Genomic DNA, 22,720 nt, shown 5'->3' with positions numbered 1-22,720 from the left:
AGCTTTGCCTCCCCTCACAGCTGACAGTCCACCATGAGGGGAAGTCAGGGCAGGACCCCGGAGGCAGGAACTGATGCGGAGACCTCTAGGGCTACCACTTACTGGCTACCTCAGCCTGCCTTCTTATCCCGTCCGGGAGCACCAGCCCAGGCTCAGCGCTGACCACCATGAGATGGATCCTTCCCTCTGGGTCATCCATGAAGAAAATGCACTGCATCCGACCACAAGCCAGTCTGATGGAGGCAGCTCCTCAACTCAGCTCTGTCTTCCCAGTTGACCTAAGCAGCCAGCACAGCTGCTTAAAATGCGTCTGAGACTAGCCTGAGCTACGTGAGAGCCTGACTCATAACAAACAAAAACAACAAACAAACAAAAAAACACCAGCACTCAGAAAGTGGAGGCAGGGGGATCAGGAGTCCAAGGCAGTGGGACAGGACAGCAAGATGGCTCAGTGGGCAAGGGGGCTTGCAGTAAAGCCTGGCAACCTGGGGTGGAGGTCTAGGACCGACATGGTAGGGGGACAGAGCCAGCTCCCATAGGTTGTCCTCTGTCCTCTACACAAGCTCCATGACGTGGGTAAGAGTGTACACACACACATAAGAAATACATAAAACGTGGGATTTTAATGTTAAGAAAGAAGTCTGCTTCCTCTGCACCCAATTCAAATGTGCATTCAGTATCAGCCCCCGCATTTTCAAAGGACTGAAAAATAGTTGAATAACAGCGGAATTGAACTATTCAAGCATTTTTTTTTTGAAAAATAAAAGACGTGACTCCCTGGGTCACTGCATTAGCTGCCATTCTCTCGAGCACCGAGTCTCTTAACCCTTTGAAAGCCAGAGTGGCAGTCCTGAATCAAGCAGGGGACTTGGCCAGGAGCCCACAGGCAGTCATCTGGGAGGCTTGTCAGCCCTCCAGGGCTAGCTTAGCCTCGAGGGAGTGCTCATGTGAAAATGGAGGGGACAGGTCAAGGTGGCAGAACTCAGGGATGAAAAGACTAGGAACATGAGTCTAGATGTAGTTGGGCCCTGCTACCTACCCAGGGGAGCCTTACCCCGGAGTCAGCTGTCCTGGAGTCCCAGGAGAGGACACAGGGTCACTGCCTGGTCGCACGACAGGGGTGGGGGTCATGTTGGTTCAATTCTCTGTGCTTAGTTCTCCTGATCCTTCCCTAAAGGACACCACAGGACAGGCCCTCGGAGCTGAGAGGCAGTGAGGAGAGATCAACAACAACAATTATGGTCAGTCAAGAAGCCCAAGCTAGGCTCCGGCACGTGGCCAAAAGGGGGAGTTGATGCGTTATGCACAGGGTTCAAGGCCATCCTAGAGAGGGAACAACAGGACCAGGGTGCACAGTTCACATCAGGTTTCACCAACCAGAGCCAGGGCCTCTTGAGACTGGCAGACCAGCAGCTGCTGCTCCCACCCAGGGCTCCTGAGATACGCAGGCTCTCGGCACGCCCACCAAGGGACCGAAGGAGCCGTGCGCAACCAAGAGTTTTAGCCAACGACTCTCGAGACCGCATCTGGTCTCAGTAAACATGAAGTAGGTGTTCGTCGTTGGCACAGTCGGAATGGTTTACATCTCCAAAGGAACTGGGGGTGAGTGGGGTGCGCCTCACAATCTGCTAAACTCGCTCCTCGGGGTTGAGAAAGACTAAGATCACTAGAGGAAGAGGCAAGACAGAATTCACACTCCCTCGCTCAGTCCCTACTCTCTCTCATGCTGCATCTATCTCATACTAGGGTGTGAAGGATGTCCACCTCAGGGCTGTGCCACCTCTCCTGTGGACACCGGCAGAGAAGGGGCAAGCTGTGTCCCCAACTGTCTTGCTAAGAAAGTGGGGGCTTTCTGCCAATCTCAAGAACTGCAAGTGTCCTGCCCGTTCCAGATGCCCAAATGATGACACTTCTCCCACAGTCCAAAATTTTCTGGTCTTGCTCTTTCAAGTCATCTCACGTGGCTACTCTCACCACGTGGCCACTCGCTCTCACCACGTGGCCACTCGCTCTCACCACGTGGCCGCTCGCTCTTACCACGTGGCCGTTGGCTTTCACCACATGGCCGCTGGCTCTTACCACGTGGCCACATGCTCTCATCTCGTGGCCGCTGGCTCTCACCACGTGGCCGCTCTCACCACGTGGCCGCTCTCACCACGTGGCCGCTCTCTCTCATCATGTGGCCGCTCTCTCTCACCACGTGGCCGCTCTCATCTCTTCTGTTTCTTGTGGAGATCAGACTCAGGGCTTCAGGTGTAGACCCAAACACCCAACCACAGGACTGCACCCCACCCCACTTTCTGCTGTCTTAATCACAGAAACAATGTCTAAGTTTACCATTGATATAAAAATACTCAGCAGTTGGGCCTAAGAAGTGGCTCAGCAAATAAAGGGCCTTGCTCTCAAGGCCGGTGACCCAAGTTCAATCCCTGGGACCCAAACGGCAGATGGAGAGCATTGACCCCAACAAGTCTTTGACTTCCACGCCCATGCCCTCTCTACCACAAAACCAATAAAGAGAAGTTATTTTTCAATGTATTTGATAGTATATAAGGTCTGAGAGTGAACATGACAATTAGAGCCCGGCATACAGTGGTTGTTGGCCATCCCTCCTGTCCCCAAGACTAAGCCCCACCAGAGGCTGTGTGTGACGCTGGAGGGCCCTGTGCTGTGCAGAGCCTGTAAACTCCTCTTGCAAACATTGTGCGTTTAGCGTGACCATGACCGCATAGCTGGATTCCATAGCTCCTCCCAACGCTCCCGGGGCTGCTTTAAGGAATAGAAGTATCCTCCATTCCTTGCCCATTTCTGAAGTGACACTCAGGCAGGCAGCGCCACTGGGTGCTGAGCCACCCCCCACCCATGGGCACTTAGGTCCTGCCCACACGTCCCCTTGGCAAGCAGATAGCACTCCAGCCATCAACAGCAGGTTGGCAGTCATCTGGGAAGCTGAGCGGCCAGCCCAGCGCATGAAGGGTGAGGACGCTCACCACGGCCTCTGCCAAGGACGGAAGGATGCCGGCAATTTGGGCCACATTCAGAATGTGTGATTGTCCTCTCCCTTCTCAAAGCAGAGGACCGCATCTATAGTCCCCACTTCCTGCCGCGGTTGTTGGCCCCTGTTGAATGCCCCAGAACCACACACTGTGAGGACAGTTCCGACCCAGTGCACCTGCTATGGGCTGCTCTCTCCCTCCAGCACCCAATAGCTCATTCTCTGGAACCCTTGGGTGCAGCCCAAGAGTAACCCAAGGTGTAACTGCCCAGCCAGAGCAAGGCAGGGGACCCACAGAGCCTCCGGCCTCAGGAACCATGAACCAAATGAACCTGCTGCTTTCATGAAAACCGGATCTGGTTACCACAGCCAAAGGCAAGCTCTCACCCCCTGCTTGCTTATTAAAATAGAAACAGTTGTTGAATATTCCAGAAATGTCCCCCCACCCACCCACCTCAGCTACTGCAGGCTCTGCACGCCTGTCTCCTGATGTGAGGGTTTTTTTTTTCCCTTTTAGATGTTTTTAGAATTTCCCCCCTCAAATTGGCAGGCAGTGCAACACGGTGCTGTTGTCAGCTCTCACCGTGGGAGACTATAGAAAGGAAATCGCAAAAAGGTCATTATGCTTTAAAATGAGTCTTTTTTAAAAGCAAAAGACAGGAAGGAAGCTGACTGGAAAAGCTTGTGTCCGTGGGAGGAACAGCTCTCCCCGTGGCTCCCCAAGAAGGCAGCCCTGATGCCAGGTGTGAGGCTTGCTCCATCTCTGCACAGCCACCCTTCCATCAAGCATGCGCAGGAGCACGTCCCGGCAGACGGGGGCACAAGGTCTGCGAGGCCATCGGTGCTGACCCCGAGGAAATAGGCTCAACCTTAACACACACACACACACACACACACACACACACACGCACTGCCACCTTTCCCAGTCTCTTGTCAGTCTGTCATCTGTCTCTCAGCCTCTGGTGTGGAAGTCTCTGGAAAGCCCTTGACAGAGAAGAAAGGGGTGGAGCAAGGCCACTGGCCCTGGCCCAGGAATCTTCCACAGGCTCACAGCAGCACGCGCCAGCCATGGCCTGTGAGTGAGTTTCAATGCTGACCGCCCAGCTGGCTTGAGGCTTGGAAGCTGAGCTTGCTTGGCAAGGGCAAGGCACTGGGTACCATCCCAGGAGGTAGAAGGGAAGGAAAGGTAGGGGGAAAGGGAGAGAAGGAAGAAAGAAAAGGAAGGGAGGGGAGGAGGGGAAGCCAAAGAAAAGTAGAACCATCTTTTGGCTCACAAGCTGTCACAGACAGTGGCTGGCACAAACTGGTGACCGGCCTCAACAATCGCATTCGCTAATCCCTCCTCCTCCCATAAGATGAGTGAGAAGCAGAGGGAGCCAAGGAGAGAGGCACCTGGCAGCTGGGAAGACAGCAGTTCTGCTCCACCCTCAGCAAGGCAGGAAGGTGGCATCATATCACAGAGATCTGAGCCCCAATGCCCACAGAGCGCTGGCTCCCAGTAGGGACTGGGGACACAGCAGCCCGGGTACAGCAAGCATGGGGACTTGCCTCTGGGCTGGGCTATTTCTGCCTTAACCAGGAATGTGATAAAATACCCTGGCCAAAGCAGCTTGAGGAGGAAAGGGCTATTTCACTCACATTTATATGGAATAGCTTACCCTCAAAGGCAGTCAGGGCTTGAACAGGAACAGGATAGGAGCCCGGAGGCAGGAGCTGATGAAGAAGCCATGGAGGGATGCTACTTACTGGCTTGCTCCCCATGGCTTGCTCAACCAGCTTTCTTATTAAACCCAAGACCACAAGCCCAGAGATGGCATCACTCATAAAGGACTGGGCCCTCCCTCACCAATTGCTACTTAAGAAAATGTCCCACAGGCTTGCCTACAGCCTATCCTCATGGAGGCATTTCCTCAATTAAAACTTCCTCCTCCCAGATGACTCCACCCTGTGTCAAGTTGACTGTCCAGCATCGTTCCCCACAAAGTCTCTCAAACATTAATGTCTAAGCCCATCTAACTTCAAAGTCAATCAAAGGACATCATACCTATCTGCCATCTTAGTCCTCTACGGAAGGTCTGAAGTCACTGTGGACATCTTGGTCCCTCTTGTTCTCATATGTTCACACGAGTCTCAGACACTCCCTCCCTGGAAGCAGAGGTCTCTGTGCTTTCATGCTTTGCATAGGGCTGCACTGTGTCTGGGGTCATGGTTTCACTGGTAAAGCACTGACCTAGACTCTCCCAGTGAGGGCTGAGGGCATGGACCGGCAGAAGAGTGCCAGCACCTGCATGGTGGCTCAGTACTACCTCTAAGTACTCCAGTTCCGGGAGATCTAATGCCCTCTCCTGGACTCTGTGGTCACAAGGCACACATGTGAAATACAAGCATACGTGCAGACAAACTAGCCATAATGATAACACTTAGAGCTGTGTGTGGTGGCGCCTGTAATCCCACACTGGGTGATTTTTCTTAAGGAGACATGAACAGATATCTGCTCACCCAGAGAGGGTCCTGATAACAGACCATATAAATTATTCTACCACCAAAGTTCAACTTGGAGAACCAATGAGCTTGGGGGGTCACTTACAGGAGCCTGCGCTGTGGTTCTCTTGAAGGAGAATAATGAGATGATGAACAATGGTAAGGACAGTGATGAACAATGAAATTTATTTTTAAAAGTTTCAGAAACTCATTCCTCATGATCTGGAGATGAGAGTCTACAACAAATACGCTTCAGGGTGGTCTCCTTCCGGGGCATCTCCTGACCTCCTAGTGGTCTCTGGGAGCCTTTCCTCTGTGCATGTATATGCCTGGAATCTATAGATGAATCTGCTTTGGGGTTTTGTGTCCTTTGCTTTGCTTTGGCCTGGAACTCTAAATTAGTTAGGTCAGGTTAGCCTAGGACTTGTGACAGTCATCTTGCCTCATCCCCAAGTGCTTGTATGTTGTATACAGTCTGCCAAGCTGATGCGTTCCTTCCTTGATGACAGCAGAAGGCTCATGAGTCCCTGAAATGTTCACGGCTTAAGAAAGTCCTGAAATCGGGATGAATCACAAGGCCTTTGACCGAAGTCATAGGAGCATTAAGCAGCCACTGGAAAGAGGAGTCTCTCCACCAGCAGAGCAGCCTGCAAACCAAGAACCCAAGCCTGCAGCTCTGTGCGTTGTCACGTGCGTTGGGGTAGCTTTAAGTGACACAGCTTCCTTTGGGCCTGTGAGAGGCCCATAACCCAGACTCCTGTAAGTGACCCCCGGAAACTTATTGGTTCTCCAAGTTCAACTTTGGCAGTAGAATCATTTATTTGGTCTGTTGTCCGTGTCTCCTTAAGAAAATCCACCCAATGTAGGATTTCAGATGCCACCACACACAGCGCTAAGCTTCCCTTTTTGTAAGAGCAAGGGGGGTGTGGGGCACCGAGATGACCTCGTTCAACAACCTCCTTGTTCTAAGGTGCAGGGTGAAGGCCTCAACATATGGAATTTAGGAAATTAGGGACCGTATCTCACAAGGCTTTGATGACAAGCCAAGTTCAGTTGCTTATCCTCCATAGCCAATTTAATAGTGAAAAGCAAGAAAAAAATATTCATTCAATGTGGCCACTGAGAAGAGAGACAAAGAAACTCAGTAACCAACAAAGGGTCCTGAAGTAAGGTTTAAGTAGAGGGCTCAAGACATGGACATCTAAGGAGTGCCAGTCAAGGTGTGGTCCTAATTGGGGTGTGGCCCAGGTCAAGGTATGGTCCTAGTGGGGGTGTGGTCCAGGTCAAGGTATGGTCCCGCCCATCACTGGCTTGTCATTACTTTGGCTCCATTGTCTCTACTGGCAAGCTGCACATCTTTTACTGGTAGGCAAGTTCCCTCCGGACGGCCCAGGCTTTCAGTTTCCCCAAGCCTGAGATTCCTGAGGGGATTCTAGTTTCTTGGGGTTCGTTGTTTCAGTAGTCTGATGTCAGAAAGAAGGGCACAGTGTCTCCCTAAAGCACCTTCACCCTGGACACACCACCTGTCGCGTGGCGAATACAGGCTGGATCCTGATCCACGGGCCAGCTAAACACCTGGAAGGAGGAATACAGATCAGAAGGGGTGGCTATGTTACAGGGACAACCCACCACTGTCCCCAAGCAAGGATCTCTCTCAACACATCCTCATCCTAGCTCATGACAACTGGTAACTGACTGGTACCCAGATTTCCCAGAGAGTGTGACTACTGCCTGGATCTGGGGTCCATGGGGCTCACCTGCAGCTGGGCTCAGTCAGGGGAAAGAGCACAGCTGGCCTTCAACCCCACTGAGAAGGGAAACTCCGCTTGTCCCAGGCAGTGCTAACAAGAAACTGCTCAAACCACCCCCAAGCTGGGACAGCACACTTCTCCGAGCCCTGGTCATCTATATATGTTTTATGAAATGGCAGCTGCCAGATGCGAAGCCCCCTCTACTAAACAGAAGCACTGGTTAGTTTTAAAAGGAAGAAGGTGACATTGTTGTTCCTGTGGTGATCTACCTTTTAAAGCTGGTACACTCTGAAAAGAACTTAGATCTTTCAGTAGGCCCACTGCAATGCCTCGCCCTGGGAGGCGTCTCGGTGCTGAGAAGGTCAAGAAGTCAAGCGAGTGAATTCATACACATACGCATACACATGCATATACACATATACATACACACACATGCACATACACATACATGCACATGCACACGCACATGCGCGCACACACGCATACACATACACACACATACACATGCACATACACATATACATACACACACATACACACATACACACATACACATACACTTACACATACACACACACATATACATACACATACATGCACATGCACACACACATACTCATACACACACACATACACATACACTTACGCATACACACATATACACGCACATGCACACACACACATACACATATACACATACACATACACTTACACATACACACTCACATATGCACGCACACATACACATTCACACATACACACATACACATATACACACACATACACACATACACATATACACACACATACACACACACACACACACATATATATATATATATATGCACACATACATACATACACATATGTATTCCTTTCAGTATCCAGCCAGTCCAGGTGGGTATCATGGACAGAGCAGGCTGTCAGTAAGTGTTAGTGACCTGGGCACTGTCCATCAGCGGCATGCCCCTGTCTATGTCAAGGGTCCTTGGAGACCTTGTGTGGAGAAGGAGTGCTGGGAGCAGACAGGGTCATGATCACTTGTACACACTGCCTTCTCTGCTTCTTCTGAGCTCTTGGGAACACCGCAGAGCGTGGGGCTGAGGGGACAGGCCGAGAAAACACTCGCATGAAACACAAAATGCATCACCCTGGTGGGGTAAGCTTCCTTAGCGGGAGGGAGACGGCCCAGCTTGGCAGAGTCAAATGAACATGGCAACCCAGAAGGAAAGAATCAGGTCGCCCTGCTAAGAGAGGTCGCTGTGGAGCCGGTGGCACCCAGCGGCAGCCACTTCCTGGCCTGGTGAGAGGCCAGAAGCCTTTTTTAAAAAAATAGCATGCAGGCTTTCCGTTTCTAGACAGAATTCTGAAATGCGAATCGCAGTGAGCGTTTTCCAGAAACTACAGACTGGGGCTTGTTAAATCATCAGGAAGAAGAGCTCTAGAACGAGACTGCCACGCGGGAGGGAAGGAAGCTGGCTTTCAGCTCACGTCTCCCAATGCCTGTCATTTCCTCTCGCTGTGAAGGGAGGCAGTGTCTCCTCCTTGTTTTCCACTCCAGGAGAACGAGGGAGAGGCAGGAGAGCAAAGCCATGTGAACCAAGCGGCCCACAACAGTGCCGAACAATTCCGCACAAGCACCGTGTGCTAAGAGATTGTAACACTGGAGCGTCAATTCTGATCAGCATTAATAGTCAATGGGTGAGGAGAAGCAACGGGAGGCTTTCCTCAGACAGAAGCAGGGTGGAAAAAACCGAGGGCGTGAGTGTGAGGAGAGATGTTAGGAAACACTGCTCAAGCCCGTGTTTCATGATGACTCAGATAATTGTGTTAGAAGACATCACACACAGTGACATCATGCAAATGGATAGCCCCCAGAGGTTAGCTACCAGGTCAGATGATGACTGTTTGTCACACAGTGATGACAAATGCAATGGTCTGGACTAATGTGTTACTCAGCACAGCCCCCATCAGTGAGGAATTATCCAGATTAGAGTGGATAGAGCCACCAGACCGTGGGCGGCACTCTCCCATGAGCTGGTGGCCTAAACCAAATCTGAAGGAGATGGGGGATGCACACCAGCATCCGTCACCCTCTTGGTGGGCAGCTTTCAGGCTGAATGAGTTTCCTTGGTTCTGAAGAACCCCTGTAGAATGCATGACACATCACCCAAACAAGAAAAGAGAAACACCTCTATATTCATGATTTGTCTCATTGCTGTGACTAAAGCAAGTTATAGAAGGGAGGTTTATTTTGGCTCTCAGTCTGAGGGGACACGGTCCATCATGTCAGGAGGTCACAGCATGAGGCAGCAGCTGCTTACATCACATTTGCAGTCGGGGAGCAGAGAGAGGTGGGTTCCGGGGCTCAGTTCACTAACTCCTTTTCATTCACTGCAGGACCACAGCCCATGGAATATTGACAGTGCAGGGTGGGTCTTTCCACCTCAATTAGCCCAATCTAGAAACTCCCTCAGAGAAACGCCCAGGGACTTGTTTCCATGGTGACTCTACATCCCATTACACTGGCAACCAAGATTACACATCCCAAACCCCTATGCCAAGGTCAGAAGAATGCAATGTGGCTCTTTTCACAATACAGTGTTCAAGTACAAGGTATCCCCTCGCTGGAAGTTGAATGTGCCAATTTGACATGAAAAGACTCTGGTTTAGACTACTCTGCTCCTGTCTGGATGTGGCATCCTAAGCCATCTGCCTCCTCTCCTTGGGCTCAGTCCCTTCACCACTAGAAAGAAACTAACAGCCTCTGCCACAGGATGGTGGGAATTAAATGGAAGGTATCTGCAAAGTATTGAGCACAACAGTTGGTCCACAGCGAGCACTTGGTAAGTCACAGCCAGAATGTGTTATATCTGGTGCCAGTTAGACTGGAGAGGAACCAGGACACCCAAGGAAGGATTGAGCACTCCAGAGGTGACTGGTATCTCTCCATGTACTTGTTTTCCTTTACATTTATTTATTTATTTTATTTACCTGTGTGTATACATGCATGTGTGCCTTTGTACATAGACATACACATGCCACAACATGCATGTACCTGTCAGAGAACAGCAACTTGTAGGAGATGGGTTCCAGGATCAATGTCAGATCGGCCTTGGCAGCAAGAACCTTTACCCACCCAGCCACCTTGACAGCCTTCCCTGTGTCCTTTTGTCCCTGTGTCCACATAGCAGGTGCAGTTGGCATATCTCTGCAAGCCAGCTGGACTATCAGCCAAAGGGATGGCTCCTCCTAACCCAATAGGTATTTACCCAAGAGTCTCTCTGTCTAAGTGTGTCCTCCACCACTGAGCCTACTCAGCACAAGTTCTGGAAAAGCCAGAGCCTACCACGTGACACAGCCCTGGGATTCTCCTCAACTGGAAAAGCGATAGGGTCCGCTGGGCCTCAGGAGCCATGGTACCCAGGGGTGCCTCCTGCCCCTTTGAGCCCCAGTCCCACTCGGGCCAGCTACTGGCTAACATTTTCCACTCGCCTCTTTCCTTTAGTGTGAAGTCACCCTAAATAAATCCCTTGCATGAAAACTCATCTGAGGGTGCTGTGTTCTTTGGGGAAGCCAAATCATGACCATCGAATGAAAGCTCCTTTCTTCCCGTCTCCTCAGCCGAGCTCTCCCACTGCCTGACTGGCCTATGAGGTGTCATGGAGAAACCTCAGACTGGCATTTAACCCTCTGCATCCAAACCTCAACCCTATCGCTTACTGGTTAGGAGGCCCATTAACCACATTAACACGCTTCAGTCAACCCACCTTTTGATGAAGGATGTTGGAGATAGAAAATAGGTATTCTACCAAACTGAGCTACAGCCTCATTGTAAAAGCAACACCTGCCCCATGGGGAGGTGGCACAGGGGCAGCCTTATCCCTCTTCATAGCCCGGATGGAGCTTCCTAAAGAAGCAGGTGCCCGGAGATTTTGGAGAACAGCAAGACACCAGCTTCAAAAAGTTAGAATTCCAGGATTCAGACAGGAGAGGTTTTCAGGGAGAGAACAGAGCCACCAGGACCAAAGGAGCAAGCCCTTCTCGCTAAGGGCACACTGGAGGGTTCTGTTCCTCCTCGGCCTCTGCAGCCAGATCCTTAGCCGAGCCGTAGTTGTCATTGATTGCCTGACGTTTGAACAAGAATGCTCCTCGGTTTGTTTTCTCAGGAAGTGAGTGACAGCTACAGTGTGACTTTTAAGTCATGGATAGCGAGAGAAGCAACATTGCAGGTGTGTGGATATGTGCGCCCCTCCCACGGCTTCCTTCCCCAGGGACTGCCAGAACATTTGCATCTCAGACCTGCCCAAGCACAATACAAAACTTCTGGAAGGCATCAGTCTCCATACACATGAGGGAACTTTAAAAATTGATAGACCTATGAACAACCCGAACGCCATCTCTGGTCATCTTTTCTTTCTCTGAAGACTTTCTCCAACACATACTTTTCCTAATTAGGGGCTCCGGGGACTGGTTCTGTGGCTGGTAACCTGAGCTGGGAGGTAAGCGGAGGAAGAAGGAAGCACGGTGTTGGCTTTGTCTTCTCTTGGAAAGTGACTGTGCGCTGTAGAGCTGCACTCCCAGGAGAGCCCTGCAGCCTGCACGATCCACCCAGGCCAGCCTTGGCAGAAAAGTACATAGGGGACCAGCCAGGAGACTGAGAACTAATGACCCAGGAACCCCAGGAAGCCCAGGCAACACCATAATTCTGTGAGCCCTAGGGAAAACACAAGGAACAAGACAGATGCAGCCCTGCTCCAAAGACGCAGGCGTTGGGAACAGGGAAGGGCTCGCAGCAAGCAACTGCATAAGTCATTGCCTGCCTGTGCAGTAAAGGCCACAATTCATTAGCACAAGGAAATACCTCATCTCAGAAGCCAAGAAAGGTGTCATCAATTGAGACCCAAGGGAAGGAGTCACCAAGCCTGGGGGCAAAGATAGATTGCTGCAGACACAAAGCCAGCCTGGAAGCTGTGATGTCCCAGGTCCTTGGAAGGAACTAATGAAAAGCTCTAAACCGAGGATTGGATGGAAGGACATTAGCTTTGTTCCCGGTGCTGTGCCCAACAAAGGCAACGTAAGGAAAAAATATTTATTTGGCTTACAATTGAAGGTTACAGTCCATCTTTGTGGGGATGTCAAGGCAGCAGAAACTTGAAGCAGCTAGCCACATTAATCCATAGTCAAGAGCAGAGAACAATAGACTAATGACTAATAGACTCTCTCTCTCTCTCTCTCTCTCTCTCTCTCTCTCTCTCTCTCTCTCATCTAACAAAATTCAAAATCCCCTGCCTAGGAAACAATGCTAGCTAGCCACAGTGGGCAGGTTTTCCCACCTCTTTTAACATGATCAAGACAATCTTACAGACACACCCATAAGTCAATCTGACCTAGATAATCCCTCACTGAGACTTCCTTCCTCTGTGATTCTAGATTGTGTTAAGCTGACACTTAAAACTAAGCATCACAGAAGCCAGAGAAAAACCAAGAAAGAAATGCAGCAGATCCTCAAAACCTTGGACATAAACTAGCAGGAGCCCCAACAGTCCTATTCCCAGGTCTTCGCTTGTGGCGGTTTGAATAAGAATTGGCCCCATAGGCTCACATGTCTGAATGCTTAGTTACCAGAGAATGGCACTGTGTGAGAAGGTTTAGGAGGTGTGGCTTTGATGGTATAGGTGTGGCCTTGTTGGAGGAAGTGTGTTACTGGGGGTGAGCTTTGAGCTCTCAAACACTTTGCCAGACCAAGGCAAGGTTCTTCCTTCTCCCTCTTCCCTCCCCTCCCTTCTCCCTCCCTCCCCCTGTCCTCTCCCCCTCCCCCACTCTCCCTGCAGCTCAGGATACCCTGACTTACTGCCCCAGTGCCATTAGTGCCACCACGCCCCTGCCCTTCTCCCACCATGATGATAATGGACTCACTCTCCGAAATTATAAGCAAGTCTCCAATTAGATGCTTTCTTTTGTAAGAGTTGTCTTGGTCAGGGTGTCTCTTCACAGCAATAGAACAGTGACTTAGACATTATCCAAAAGGAAAAGAAAAAGAACCACAAAGAGACAGTCACACCCCCATGTTTGCTGTTGTTCTGCTCTTCACAGCTGAGATGCGGGGTCAACGGGTACAGTTGATGTGGCATATCTATGTGGTAGAATAGTGTTCAGTCTTTAAGGAATGTGCTGTAACACGTGATAACGAGGATGAACCACAGTTGTAGTAGTTGACCTATGTTAGTACAAATGAAGTAAAGTTCTCACAAAAGGGCAAGTACAGCCCCACTTACACAAAGACCCTAAGTTTGTCAAACTCACAGAAGCAGCAAGCAGAAAGAAGGCTGCCTCGAGCTGGGAGGTGGGAAATGGGAAATGGCCATTCTGTTAGATGAAATACGTTCTAGAGATCTGAGACAAGCAGAGTGTTCATGGGAAATAACTGCCCTGTTCAAGTCAATGGTTGCCAACAGGCTAGATCTTGCACCAAAAGTAGATGTATGGTATTAATTCCAATAAAAAGTAAAGCAATGTAAGTGCACCAGATAGCGTTAAACATCGATCTGACACACCTCAGCATCACCAGAGGAGAACGCCTCTGCTGAAGAACTGACTAGATGCGGTGGGTGTGAGCATGTCTGGGGGAATCGTCTTAATTATTCATTGATGTCGGAAGACTTGCAGCACCATTCCCTGAACAGGAGATCCTGAACTATTCAAGACAGGGAAATGCCAGATGGGGGGAGCCAACATGCAGGCAGGAAGGGTGCGTTCATTCCTCTCGTGACTATAGATGTGACAGGACTTACTGTATCAAGTTCCTGCCTTGGCATCCCTGGAGTGATGGACCACAGCCTCAAAGTGTGAGCAGAATAAACCCTTCCCCCCCCCCAAGTTGCTTTTGGTCAGGGTATTTTATCTCAGCAACAGACAGAAAACTAGGAGAGTGAGTTAGGCCACGCACCTGACATAATTAATCTCTCAATATTAATTTTTTGTTAATTATGATTAACTATTGAGTATGGTTTTTTAACACTCGAGATCTTTATGTTATTCCAGATGTGCTGCTAAATTAAGTTGTTTAATATTGCTTGAGATACTAATTTGCTGTAGCTGTACTAATGAAACACAGCCTTGTCATGACTCACCTACCAGTCTCAAGGGCCTCGCTACACTCGGGAATTTGCTTTACCTGTGAATGGTGAGCTATGAATAGTCTCACTCAGCAGCCCCCGTAGCCCCTTCCCCATGTCCCTGAGGGGCTCCCTTCAGTGTGAGGACTGTATAGACATGTGGGTGGCCCAGGCAAGAAACAAATCAGGGTTTGGGAGATGGCTCGGGCAGGAAAGAGCTTATCACACTGCTGTGATAATCTTAGTTCAATCCCCCAGGCCCACATAAAGTTAGGCACAGCGACATGTGCCCAGCACTGGGCAAGCAGGGACAGAAGGATCCCTGGAGCTCTAGACAGCCAGTCTAGTGAGTTAGACGCATGTGCCTGTCTTCCCAGCACTGGGCAAGTGGGCTGGGCCTCTAGACAGCCAGTCTAGCTGAATTGGTAAAGTTTAGCTTGAATGAGAGAATTTATCTCACAAATAAATAAATAAATAAATAAATAAGGTAGGGGGCTTGGAAGACGGCTCTGTGGTTAAAAGTACTTGCCGCTGTTGCAGAAGACCAGAGTTCTGTTCCCAACACCCCAGTCCAGTGGCTCACAACTGTCTGTAACCCCAGCCCTGGGGATCCAACTCCCTCTCTGGCCCCTGAAAGCAACTGGACTCACATGCACGTTCCTGCAAAGATACACATAATTTAAAATATATTAAAAAATATGTTTTCATTCGGTGCACAATGAAAATGGAAGATACTTAACGCTGGCCTCGGCTGCCCGCAGGCTCCCATGCACATGTTAGCGAGCACCTGTGAGCACATGCACACACAGAGAAGCAGTAAGGAAGGCCCTCGGGTGGACGGGAAGAAGCACCTCCCTTGCAGGTCAGCCCCAAGTAGTCTTCCTCTCCACCCTCAGGCTGCCTCAGGGGCATCACCCAGAGCTGTGGCATCGGGTCCTGTGCTTGACTTCTTAGCACTACCCTGACAACCTTGTCTCTGTGACACACTTCAGGTGCACCACCCAGGCTGTGACATCAGGTCCTGTGGTCAGCTTGCCACTACCCTGACAACCTTGGTTCTGTGACACATATCTAGTCTTACCACATCCTGAAGCCACATTTTTCCCCCATCAGTTATTAAGAGCCTCTCCCTAAACAACAATGAAATAGTCAAATCAGCACCGCCTTTCTGTCTAGCCACACACTCTTGGGCCTCTATAACTCTCATAACCTGGCTTCTGGACAGCTACGCAGTTGGCCTACTCTTTAACCTACTTCTGAAGCCAAGAACCACCGGGATCCTTGGAGAGCAGCTCGACTGTGTTAGCGGCTCTTCATTGTGCAAACTGACAACCTCAACACATAAGACCACATCTTCATAAAGAACAGTTGTACTGCGCCCACTGGAGGGGTTCAAATCCTGACTCTGCATTAATCACTCTTGTCATCATCAAGGCAAACACCTGATCGAAAGAATTTAGGGTAGAAAGAATCTGTCTCGGCTGGAAGTTTGAAGGGCTCCATTCCATCAGGGCAGAGACAGCAGGACAGATACCAAGGTAGTGGGAGAGAGCAGCTGAGATACCTTCAATTTTCATGGATGAAGAAACAGAAAGAAGCTGTGCTATAATCCCCAAAGACACCTCCTCCTGTGACCCACTTCCAAAAACACTGCCATCAACTGGTGAACAAGTATTCAAACACAGGGGCTTGTGGGAAAGACCTATGAAACGGTAACAATATGATTCCAGGAGATACACGAGCTACCCAGTGGCTGTGGAGACTGAAAGTCCATGAGCACAGAGGACCCCATGCATAGGAAGAGCCCAGCTGTGGTGTTTGCTATCCATCTTTCCAGTGACCTCTGCATCCCTAGTTCTTATAGAAAACAGTCCTCTCTGCAAATAGTCACCATCTTCCTCATATCAGCTAGCTATACCTTCCTGCATGAGACCATCATGGTGGCCATATGTATTGACTATTGAGGGTCCTTCAGAGAAAGAGGCAGTGGGAGGACCAGACACCCTCTCCTATACCTTCTGGTCATTTGTAGACAATTCCACCATAGTTGCACATGGTTTCCTGGAGACAAGCTGTGGTAGAACTAACTGTACTTTGGTTTATCAGTGGGACCTTGAGGAAGGACAGCCATTGCTTCTGTCTCCCCAGGGAAGGATTCTTGAAAGAATCCTTTTGGTGTGGATAGCAGTGGCGGTGCATGGTCCCTCCTCACTGGGCCAAGGACTCCAGGTACTGCTTCCCCTGCACCGCCTTGTACTTTCACCACTGAAGTAATCGTCTAATAATATGGCATTGCCAGTCCCATTCTTCTCCGGAGCTAAGTGAGAAAAGAGTAAGGGCAGGAGACATTCTGGAACGTTGTCGCCGAGTGCAGAGATAATGCAGAAAGGACAGTGCTGAGTGTAGGGAGACTATTTCTATTCACTCAGATAGAGCTTAGGGAACCCACGGCTTCGCTGGGGCCACCCTGAGAGCATGAGTGCTCCACTCTGACTGCTATGCCGCCGGCAGAGACCACCACCTGTGGCCAGGATACCTCAGACAAAGCTCACTGCTCACAAGCCCTTTCGGCCCTTCCCTCCACCTCCACAGCAAGCTGTGCCGCAGTCACCTCTGGGAGTGCAAGGGCCTGCGGCAGGTTTCATGAAGGCTGGAAGGTTCAGGAATCTCTTCAGCCTTGAGCGTATCCCCACCTCCCTAAACAAGGGCGTGAAACTCGGGCCCCAGTCTCTCCAGGTCTCCATGCAGGTTTCCACAGCGACTCTGCAACCAAGGTGGCAGTACTTACTTCCGACTCAGAGGAGTGGGCTCCATATGGATAGGCCAGCCCCCCTGCAGCTCTCTGCCTCCCCTGAGCAATCCCAGTCAGAACCTCCCCACCCCCCTTCCTGCTCATGTTGCTCCCAGCAGGCTCTCTTGCCTGTCACTAACCTGGACCCCATCATCAAGGAATGTGGGCAAAGTTATAGATTTCTGCCTCTCAAGAATCCAACCTAGGGCATAGCACCCAGCCCAAGGTGGCACAAAGCTAACCACTCAAGCCAAGAGGCTAGTCTGGCCCAGTCCCCATGTGGGTGACACCATGGTGTGCCTGGCCACCATAGGCCTCCTGGTAATACATCCTGTGCCTCGGTCCCATGAGAGAAACAAGCACACTTCAGCTGCAGCCACAGAGAAGGGAAGAGGTGTTGTGCTGCCTGGCTCCCAGGGCAGAAGGAGCCAATCTCCAGCCCCACCTCTCCTGTCACTCACCTAGAAGCCTCCTCCCACCTGTCAGCAGCCACCAGGCTGGCCAGGCTGAGCCCCCCCTACCCCACCCCCCTTTACAGCTATAAATGGGAGGCCAAGGGCAAGGTCCCCAGACCGCCTCTAACCCAATTGTCCCTCTGGATAGCAATTACCTAATCCTCACGGTGTCCTTTGGACAGCAGATGCCCTGGAGAGGATGTCTTTCTCACCTTCTATGTGGGCGTATTTTGTAAATTGCTTTCCTACCAGAATGTACATTCTGTGATGAAGACACAAAAAGAACCAAGCTGAGGCGGAGCTGCGTCTCATCAGCGGAAGATTGCCTAGCATCCACAGGCAACCCGAAGTGCAAACAAGTAAAGGAAGACTAAGCCAGAGACATCGAACATGAGAACTAACCTGCTGTGGTGGCACTGTGGTGGCACAGGATTGTCACCCTGACTATTTGCAGGATGAGGAAAGGCTGGGCAGTGACTCGGTGAGCAAAGCCCTTTCCTTACAAGCTTGGGGTCTGCAGGTCAAATGCCAGGAAGCCACACTCAGGCAGGAGCAGCAGTGAGCATCTGTAAGTCAGTGCTCCAGTGGGGAGATGGGAGGCAGGGACAGGAGAAGCCCAGAAACCCATGGGCTGGCTAGCCTGTTACACATGATAGCTAACAACAAAGACCCTGCCTCACACAAGGACAGTAAAGATGGCGCCCAACACTCTCCTCTGACCTACACACACACTCCACGGTAGGCTCAAGTCCCTACTCATCCTCATGAACACACACACACAACATGAACATATACAAACATATGCAAACACACACACACATAGCTGAGGCAGAAGTATCACAAACTTGAGGCCAGGCTACACAACTTAGCAAAACCCAGTGTCAAAATAAAAGGTGATAAGAGGCCTGGAGACACAGAGGCTACGGCACAGTGACACAGCCCTTGCTTAGTATGCATAAAGCCCTGGCTTCAACCCTAGTAATGAAAAATAGATAAAATAAATGAATGAATGAATGAAAGTGCTGTGGTGATAGCTCAGCCCAGAAAGGTGCTTGGTGAACAAGCGTAAGTGCCTGAGTTCGATCCCCCAGTACCTAGATCATGCATTGCACACGTGTGTGCAAGCCCAGCACTGGAGAGGCAGAGTGTGACACTAAGCTTCATTGTCTGCTTGATTAGATTTAAAACCGACCAAAGCACAAGCCTCTGAACGCTCCTGTAAGGAGCTTTCTTACTCTGATCATTTGAAACAGGAAGCTCTGCCCAAAATGTAGGCTGCACCTTCTGCTGGCAGCCAGCATAAAGGGACATGAAGAAGGAAGTGCGCTCTTTGCCTGCTCTCCCCTGCTCTCGCTGGCAAGCTCATCTCCCCTGTCGCTGTGGTATTTCTTCACAGGCATCAGAGCCCATTCTGCAGGCTTCCACTGGAGACTGCAGACCAGCAGCTCTCCAGAAATCCTCCAGGACTTCCGCTCTGGATTGAGATTGAGCAGCGGAGGCCCAGCTTGCTGGGCCGAGCAAGTGCAGGATTCTTGGCCTCTCTGGCAGAAGACAGCCATTGTTGGATGACCCAGGCTGTATCCTAGAAGTAAAGTTAACAAAGCCACGGGTCTTCACTCTGTCAGTATGTTGTCCCTTTAGGAAACCCCGACCAGCAATGGAGACATAAATAAATAAATAAATAAATAAATAAATAAATAAATAAATAAATAAATAAATAAATATTTTAAAGTATGCCCTATGATCCAGCAAGAGACTCAGTCTCAAAAGAAAAAATAATAAAGTTGATACCTACTGAGGAACCACATCACACACACACACACACACACACACACACACACAGTCTCACATCAGGCCAAGATACTATGGACAAAACTCTTAGAAACTATGAACCAAGTAGACCTCTCATTTTTAAAACTGTTTCTGCCAAGTACTTGGTCACAACAATGAGAAAAACATTAACAAGTATTAAGGCCAACATAAAGGTCATTAGAACTGGTGTCTTCTGGAGGTTCCAAAAGGCCATCTGATCCCAGCCTCACCCCAGCTTCCAGTGGCTACTGCAACCACTGGTGCCTGTGTTGTTAGTTTTAATAATCAATCACCTAGAAAAAACATCTCAATGAGGGATCTTCCAGATCAGGTTGGCTTTTGGACTCCCATCTTAATTGTGGTAATTGAGGTGGGAAAACCGACCCACTGTGGGTAGCACCATTGCCTAAGTGAGCGGTGTGAGAATAGAGACGTGAGCTGAGCACAACCATGCATGCACAACCATGCATGCACAACTATGCATGCACAACCATGCATGCAAAACCATGCATGCACCCATTCTTTGCTCTCTGCTCCTGACTATGCGCGTGATGCAACCAATGCCCCCGAGCACCTGTCTCCATGACTCCTGAAACCAGGAGTGGTGACTACCAGAAACACAGTACCATATGTCCTCATTACTTTTCTGTCACTGTGATGAAACACCATGACCAACACAACTTGTAGAGGAAAGGTTTATCTGGTTTAGGGCTCCAAGGTCCATCATGGCGGGAACACGACATTCAGGAGCAGATATGGTGGCTGCAGCAGAAGCTGAGGGCTTCACCTCCTGAACTACCATCAGGAAGCAGAAAGAGAAAATTGGAAAGAGCAAGAATGTTTGCACTTGCAAAGCCCATCATTGACATACGTCTTCCAGCAAGGCCATACTGCTTCAACCTCCCAAGCAGCACCAACGGGGACCAAGGGCTCAATGCCTGAGCCGTGGGGGGCCGTCTCACCACACCATCCAAGCTGCTCTTGTCATAGTGTTTCTACCACAACAAGAGGAAGCTAAGATGTATTCCTTCCACCTCTGCTCATGCTGTAGGGCCCCCTCCGCCTCCTCTGAGTGGGTGATCTCCCTCTCATCCTCTCATGAGAACGCTAGTCACTGTGTTAGGCACACTCTAAGCCCGGAGTCATCTTCACAAGGCAGCATCCACCAGCCAATACCAGACACAACCAGCCATCCTAGGCCAGGACTCAGCGAGGTTCCCAGAATGCACCTGGCACTTGTTGCCTGAGTGGGAAATCAGTTTTCAGCCTGGGTGTCAGGCAGGAAGTGACTCTTCTTATCAAAGTGACTTTAGAGATCATCTCCTCTAGTAGGCTGACATCATCCGAGCTGGGTATGATGGTCCAAGGACACTCTGTGGCTTCCTTAGCACAGCTGCCAAAACTGCCATCCCTGAGTCTTCTCAGAAGGTGACAGACGGATCCACACTGTGTCTGCCACAGGAGACTCTGCCAAGCACCATACAAGGACAAGGACTGCTTAGAGACTCAATTACAAAGCACAAGGTGGCACAGGACTCCTCCAGGGTAAGGGAATTTTAAAATGTGGAAACTGAAGGCATTGTGTCTGATTGGGCATTGTGCTCCAGGAGGAGCAGCTGCAGAGGATACAAAGGCAGTTGTGGAGTGACTGGGAGTTACTGTAGGTTAGATGAGTGTAGCGTCATCATCCTGACTCCTTTGTGTGAGTAAGGAACACATGTGGTGGTGAGGAGGAATGTCGCTAGCTTGTGCGTGCGTGCGTGTGTGTGTGTGTGTGTGTGTGTGTGTGTGTGTGTACATATGTGAGGCCACAGCACAGCCGCAGGTGATGTGTGTGTGTGTGTGTGTGTGTGTGTGTGTGTGTGTGTGTGTACATATGTGAGGCCAGAGCACAGTCGCAGGTGACGTTCCACAGGTGACGTTCCTCAGGTGCCTTGTCTTTTGAGATGGGATATCTCACTGGCCTGGAGCTCAGCAAATAGGCTAGGCTGGCCCGCCAGAGAGTCCTAGGGCTCAACACTCCACCTCCCTAGTCCTGCCGAAGCACCCAGCCCAGGAGCACCCCTAATGCCTGGTGAAAGTGTATGGGTATTCACTGTTCTGTGCTTGTAACTTTTTGCTGGTTTGAAATGTGTGCAGATAAAACATTAAGATTAAAGATACCTAGAAATAGATCTCTCCGCCAACAGCGAGGCTGCAGGACTGATAGATAAGAAGGCCCACGCTGGCTTCTCTCCAGCCACTTCGGCCACAGGCACTTACCAAGCCTCGAGTTCACAGGCGTGTAAAATCTGGAATCCAGACCAACAGAAGACACTCCCCGTGGGGCCTGTCATTATGTCCTCAGGCCTCTGTGTTGGATTCAGCCAATCGATTCACAGAAATTGGAAGAGGAACTATAAGCTCTCACCAAGCCCCACCACTGGGCTGCACTTAGTCAACAAGGTTCAAAACCTAGAGTGGGCTGCACTTCAGATCAAGTCCTGCTCACACGCACCCCTGCCCAGCCACTCTGACTCCAGATCACTGTTCTCTGAACCTTGCTGGCCTTGACCCTGATGGAGGGGTCAATGAATGTGCTCACCTCACAGGATAACTTGGCAAACAAACTGATACCTTGTAGCATGCTGAAGCACAGAACTAGATGTAGCAAGCATGAAGTTTGTTGATGGGCTTGGACAGAGCTTGCCCCTCATATAGAAGACCAATACATCGTGAGTTCTGCAACCAGGCCAGAGACCTCCACTGTGGTGGGAATAAGCATCTGATACCCCACTGGACAACAGCATTGTGACAAGGCCGACATACCTGCCTTGGACTGTTGTGACTCACCACAGGCCTTGCTCAAGTCTAAGGATTCATAAATGCCAAGCAGGTGGCAGATCTCTTTTGGTGCCAATGACACCAGCTGTCCATCTCTACGGTGTTCACAGAATACCAGGCAGTGGGCCAAACTCAATCATTCCCCAACACAATCCTGCAAGATTGTGTGTGTGTGTGTGTGTGTGTGTGTGTGTGTGTGTGTGTCTGTGTGTCTGTGTGTCTGTAGCCTTGAACTTATTATGTAGCTGAGGAGAACCTGAAATTCTTGATCCTCCTACATCTGTTTTCTGAGTAGAATTACAGACATGTGCTGCTATATCCAATTTTATGTGATGCTTTGGACTGAACCTAGGGCTTCTCATATGCTAGACAAATGCTGAGCTATAGCCCCAGTCCATGGGTGTGGGGGGAGAGGAGGCCTTCATCATAAAGCCTAAAGCTCCCAGAGAATGCCTTCCCTCCCCCAGCCCCTCTGTGTTCTGCACACAAGCACA

Source organism: Apodemus sylvaticus, chromosome 10 (assembly GCF_947179515.1).
Source record: "Apodemus sylvaticus chromosome 10, mApoSyl1.1, whole genome shotgun sequence".
Classification (NCBI taxonomy): domain Eukaryota; kingdom Metazoa; phylum Chordata; class Mammalia; order Rodentia; family Muridae; genus Apodemus; species Apodemus sylvaticus.
This window is presented reverse-complemented; position numbering follows the sequence as displayed.